General features: G+C 29.7%; 1 non-coding gene across 1 annotated transcript; it reads left to right on the top strand.

Moving 5' to 3' along the window:
- The first annotated feature begins 864 nt into the window (after window positions 1-864).
- TRNAS-GCU (transfer RNA serine (anticodon GCU)) lies at window positions 865-952 on the top strand. The gene has a single exon. It is a non-coding gene; the product is annotated as a tRNA-Ser (tRNA).
- The last annotated feature ends 5414 nt before the right edge of the window (window positions 953-6366 follow it).

Raw genomic sequence — 6366 nt, 5'->3', positions numbered from 1 at the left:
TTAATCAACCCGAAGGATCCCTTAACTATTAAGGGATTAATAGAACGAATCGCACTTTTACCACTAAACTATATCCGCTACAATGCAATTATTGTATATAAATGGACCTTTTGTCGAAGACGAAAATAAGTCGTATTAATAAGTAATAAAAAGATCGGATCAGAAAATAATCATGAAAATTTGAGCGTTGACGTATTTTCATCAGGGCCACTAATGAGATTAGGAAAAGAGGACTCGTTTTAATTAACTAATTAACAAGTTTTTTATTCTAGTAAAGTACTAAAAAATAATAATAAGAAATCGAACCTTGATTCTATATCATCTTTTTCTGTATCATAGGAATTGAAATAATAAATCTTCTTAGGATTCTTGTTGTTTCTATTTTTTTTTTTTTCAAAAACATTTTCAAATCAAATAAATAATTTGATCTACGATTTATTGGAACAAAAAAAGCCCGGCTAGGTACTGACCAGGCCAGGCCGTGGAACTAAAAATAAAAAGAAAAGGGCTTTTCGGATGAAATAAACTAAAAAAGGTACTTTCTTTTTATTTATAAATATTTTTATGAATCTTTAATATATTGGTATTATTTATATATTAGGATTGAAGATATCTCTTCTTTTGAGCCCTTATCTAATGAAATCTAATTTATCTAAATGGAATTCCTAATAAAAAAAAGTTTTTATCGATTTGATAGATATCCATCGATATATCTAGATAATTATCTATATCAATATAATGAAATTATATATCTATAAAGGGGTAGATAAAGATAATAAAGAGAGATAAAGAAGGGCTTTTTTCAAGCCTTTATTTTCTATTTTTTATACAATGTATCATAGTAATTATCCTTTTTCAATTTGGGGAGAGATGGCTGAGTGGACTAAAGCGTCGGATTGCTAATCCGTTGTACGATTTTTTTGTACCGAGGGTTCGAATCCCTCTCTTTCCGTTTCTGTCAATTACTTGGTATTTTTTTATAGTTGAGGAAAGATGTGGAATAGATAAAATGTTAAGAACATTTCAAAATCAAGCAAGGAAAAAAAATCTGATTTTGTTATTCTTCACGCCCCGGATTACGTCCGCGGTCATTAGATAGGAATCCGAAAATGAAGAGAGAAACAAAGAATATTACTACTGTATAAACAAATAGTTTGAGAGTAAGCATTACACAATCTCCAAGATCATTTTTTTTTTAAGAGAATAGATTCTCTATTTTAATCTGGTTTGACACCAAGAAATGCAGTGAAGTTATTTCTATAAATAGGAAAAAATTTTAAGAGTTGAGTCCTTGATTACTCAAAATTGGATTTCATACCCACAATTCTATATTGTGGGGGACTCGAAGAGGGTCGTTCAAAGGAAAAAAGTAAGAATAAGAAAATGAGAGTGATCCAGATTTATCATAGCTATAGAATAATTTCAATATTGGATTCAACTTAAAGCTTCAGACTGTATGTACAACTTATCTGATCTTATAACTAGTTAGAATCTTTTTTTTTTTTTTTCTAGTAAATCATGAATTTGTCTCGGACAGTATTAAAAATATTATCGAAAGCTTACAGCAGCTTGCCAAACAAAAGCTAATAGAAAAAAGAATAGAGGTATTACTGGCATAACATCTACTATTGGATTCAAAAAAGCGTAGGCCTCGGGCAATTTGGCGACGAAAAAACTACTTGAATAAAGGAAAGAATTAAGACAGATACCGATGAAACTTAAGATATTAAGCATAACAATTTTTTTTTCTTTGTTCTTGAAGATAATTGTATTTCTTTTGATTTGATTGAGTTATTAATCCCCTATTATTGCTATGATATAAGGGATAAGGGAAAAATTAATAACATAAAGTAGGTCAAAAAACCTTTCTTTGATTTGAACTCAGCCAATCAAAAATCCTTCAATTCTCAAATAAAACGAGAATAGAAGAAATCCTACTTTCATACAATATCTTAATGGAATTATATGTAATGATCAATAAATTGAGTTTAATTGGATCTATAAACGTATCAAAATCTGAGCAACAATCTAATTTATTCTATAAATATTTGTACTGGAATTGACGACTAAGCACTACCAATATTAGTGTTTATTAGTGTTGAATATAAATGGGGCGTGGCCAAGTGGTAAGGCAACGGGTTTTGGTCCCGCTATTCGGAGGTTCGAATCCTTCCGTCCCAGAGTATGCGTATTATTATTATATATAATAATAGTATATTATAAGATATATGGAAAAATATTCGATATCAGACTATAGATTGCCGTTTTAAACAACCTTATGCTTAAGAGTCTAAATATAGATCGAATGTGATTGTTCTTTATTATTTTCTTATAATGATGCATTTCAGAAATGCGAAAGCCTCTATTATTCTCTATCTCTTAAATGGTTTGTGAAACCCGAGTATTTTTTTTCTGTGGATTTCTGAATTATAAACACGAAGGTCTTGTGTTTTTGGCACTAATGGAATTGAATTAATGGTCTTAAGAAACTTAAGACCTATTTAGGGTTTAGGGTACTAAATTTTAGAGTCAAATAAAAAAAAATAGGTAGGAACAATCGTTTACTCTAGATCTGTTTGACTTTCGCCTTATACAAGATAGTCTAGCACCTCCGAAACTAGTCCAGTCCCCCGTAGGATCCTTTTTTTATTTATGATGCATCTACTCGATCTAATTGGGGGTAGATAGGAGTTAATCCATAACGGAAGATATCAATTTGAATATCTGCCCGAATCTGATTAACAAAGAATCAAGTTACATATGTAACATATTATGTATTTCTTTTCACCTCATTTTTTCGTATGTTTGTCTGTAATGAATAATTGTAAATCCAAGTAACAATTCATACATCTTTTTCACTTTATTTTAAGGAAAGATTATTGAGTCTCTTAAGTTAAATAAACTAGGCAGAAAATGCTGATATGTATGTATTGTTATTATCTATTTTTATCGTTTTATTTCTTTTTTTTTTTTTTATTTTAGATCTATCTAATTGATGGGTTAATCCCGAATATACATTTATTTATCATAATCAAATGTAATAAATCCTTTACAAAAATTTATTCAAATAATATTATAATATAATATTTAGGTAGTAAATTTTCAATCAAGTAAATCTTTTTAATTATTTCTTATGAGTCCTTGGTACTCGAAGAAGTGTTAAACTCGTGAATCCATTCTATGAAGAAATTGAAAAATGGAGATTCTTAATTATTCGTAATTAATTATTTCTTAATTGATTTTATAGAAATTTCAAAAAATCTCTCTCTATCTAGAAAATATCTATATATAGAGAAATAAATATTGCACTCATACAAAAAAATGTTATTGATACAATATATACAATAAAATATGGGTTTCAATAAATTGAAGTATTGCTAAGACTTTTTCAAAAACTACCCATGTCATAAGAGTATAGATTACTATGGACCAACTAACCCAATGACTATACATGATTCCATAAATGAATCAATTACATACCAGTTCCAAGAAATTAGAGGTTATGGTAAAACTTCGTTTAAAACGATGTGGTAGAAAGCAACGTGCGACTTGAAGGACATGATCCACTGTGGATTCTTACACCCACCATTTTATATTATATAGGAATGAAGATGCTCTTGACTCGACATAGTTTGTTCGGTTGCACTCGAGCTCTTTTTTTTTTTTAGGGTTTTTGATGTAAATAGTACATGATGGAGCTCGAGTAGAAAGTATTGATTCATTTATCAAGGGCAGAGATCTAGGGTTAGTGTCAATCAATAAGTTAAAACTACTTCGTAAGTATAGGTTCGGTATACAAATCGAAAGGATCCAATTCGAACAAGTTTCAAATTCAAACATCAAATTGGATTAAAAGTGTATCACACGAGAATCCATTATTTATATGATTCTTTGATAAAAAGGAAATCAAAAAAAATGGTATGTTGCTACCATTTTGAAACGATTAAAGATCACCGAAGTAATGTCTAAACCCAATGATTCAAGGAAAGGATAAAGGATCCCGGAACAAGTAAAAATCTTTTTCAATTGTCTCAATAACTAAACTAGATCAGAATGAAGAATCGAAATAGATTCTAACGGAGACAGGCAAAAATAAAGAGGTTAGAGACCGCTCAATAAATGAAATGCTTAAGCTTAAGGGTTTTTTTCCTTTGCGTGAGAGTTATCCAACTTGAGTTATGGGGATAAGAATGAGTTTTTTTTTTCAAAAGAAAAACAAAAGAATAAGAAAAAAATTTTTAAATCATAGTCTAATTGATTTAATAATCTATAGATCTATTTGACATTAATTAGAATTCTATACATAACTTTGAATTTCCTCGAGCCGTACGAGGAGAAAACTTCTTATACGGTTCTGGGGGGGGTACTTAAAATTTACATCTATCCCAATGAGCCGTTTATCGAATCATTGCAATTGATGTTCGATGCCGAAGAGAAGGAAGAGATCTTCGTAAAGTGGGTTTTTATGATCCGATAAAGAATCAAACCTATTTAAATGTTCCTGCTATTCTATATTTCCTTGAAAAGGGTGCTCAACCTACAGGAACTGTTCATGATATTTTAAAGAAGGCAGGTGTTTTTACGGAACTTCACCTTAATCAATAACCGAAATTCCATTTTTATTAATGAAATAAAAAAACGAGGGTGTGATAACTTAACTTGTATATAGCTTTGACTAACCTTTTCTTTAGTATTTCCCCCTCTCTCTTGTTCTATTCATACTATACACTTATTACCTTAAAATTGCGTCTTCGCTAATGAAAAAATCGATTTTTATTTTATTGATATAAATTGATCTAAGATGAATAGAAAAAAAATATATCGGGTTTATTCAATCCACAAACCCGATATATTTTTTTCTACTTCTTCCTTAATTTCTTCTTTCGCCTACATCTTTTATGTCTATCTATGTTGATTATCTCTATAGTGCCAATCTAAGTACGTAGTTTTTTTTAATTCTTTTCTATTATTTTAATAGAATTTATTATTATTAGAATATTTTCTCTTATTCTATTTTGTTAACTTTATCTAGTTAAATATAGTTATTCAACTCAAATTGTTATTTCCATTTGTTTTTTATTCATTTATAATTCTTTTGTTTTGTCCATTATAGGCGTTTTTCATTATTCACATTAATATTGACAACAGTGTATCAAACAAATATAATCCGATTGTGTATAAATGAAGCTAGTTATCTCCCTTTCATGACCCTTGCTTTTCACGCACATGATGGTCTCATTGTATTTTTTGTGATACAAAAAATTACTTTTGTGTAAGTGATATAAGAAGTTTTTTTTATTGCAATATTTTGATTACGTCATCTAATTTCATTTCTTTTGTTATTTTGATTCCGATTGTATCTACACAGAAAAATTTTTCATATTTTGGGGTTGCTAACTCAATGGTAGAGTACTCGGCTTTTAAGTGCGGCTAGCATCTTTTACACATTTCTATGAAGTAACAGATTCGTCCATACTATCGGTAGAGTTTGTAAGACCGCGACTGATCCTGAAAGGAATGAATGGAAAAAGCAGCATGTCGTATTAATGGAAAATTCTAGTAATATTTTTACCTTACTAGATTAGGCCAAACTTGTTTGAATTCTTGATGCGGAAAAAAAAGTAAAGTCGGGTCGAATGAATAAATGGATAGGGCACTATGCTCCAATTATAGAGAAATAAAAAGTAACGGGCTTATGTTCTTAATTTGAATGATTCGCCGATCTAATTAGACGTTAAAACTATATTAGTGCTTGATGCGGGAAGGACTTTTCTTATGAGTGAGTTATCCATTTTTTTCTAAGTCCTAACTATTAGTTACTCTACGTTATGAGGTAGAGGGGAATGTGTAGAAGAAGCAGTATATTGATAAAGAGTTTTTTTCCAAAATCAAAAGAGCGATTGGGTTGAAAAAATAAAGGATTTCTAACCATCTTTTTTATCCTAAAATAGAAACCAATTAGATGACAAAAGAAAAGAGAGGATAGAGAGTCCGTTGATAAGTCTTACCTATTTACGAGGTATCTATTATTATTCTTTATTTTACTGTAATACCTTGTTTTGACTGTATCGCACTATGTATCATTTGATAACCCAATAAATCCCATTATCGTATCCCCAGTTCAAATGAAATTTTAAATGGCGGAATTTAAAGGATATTTAGAACTTGAGAAATCTCGGCAACGTGACTTCCTATACCCACTTATCTTTCGGGAGTATATTTACGCATTTTCTCATGATCATTTTTTAAATGGATCCATTTTGTTGGAAAATTCTGGTTATGACAAAAAATCCAGTTTACTAATGGTAAAACATTTAATTACTCGAATGTATCACCAGAATCATTTTTTTTTTTTGTCGACTAATT

Source organism: Cucumis melo, unplaced genomic scaffold (assembly GCF_025177605.1).
Source record: "Cucumis melo cultivar AY unplaced genomic scaffold, USDA_Cmelo_AY_1.0 utg001663l, whole genome shotgun sequence".
NCBI classification, from domain to species: Eukaryota; Viridiplantae; Streptophyta; class Magnoliopsida; order Cucurbitales; family Cucurbitaceae; genus Cucumis; species Cucumis melo.
This window is presented reverse-complemented; position numbering and strand designations above follow the sequence as displayed.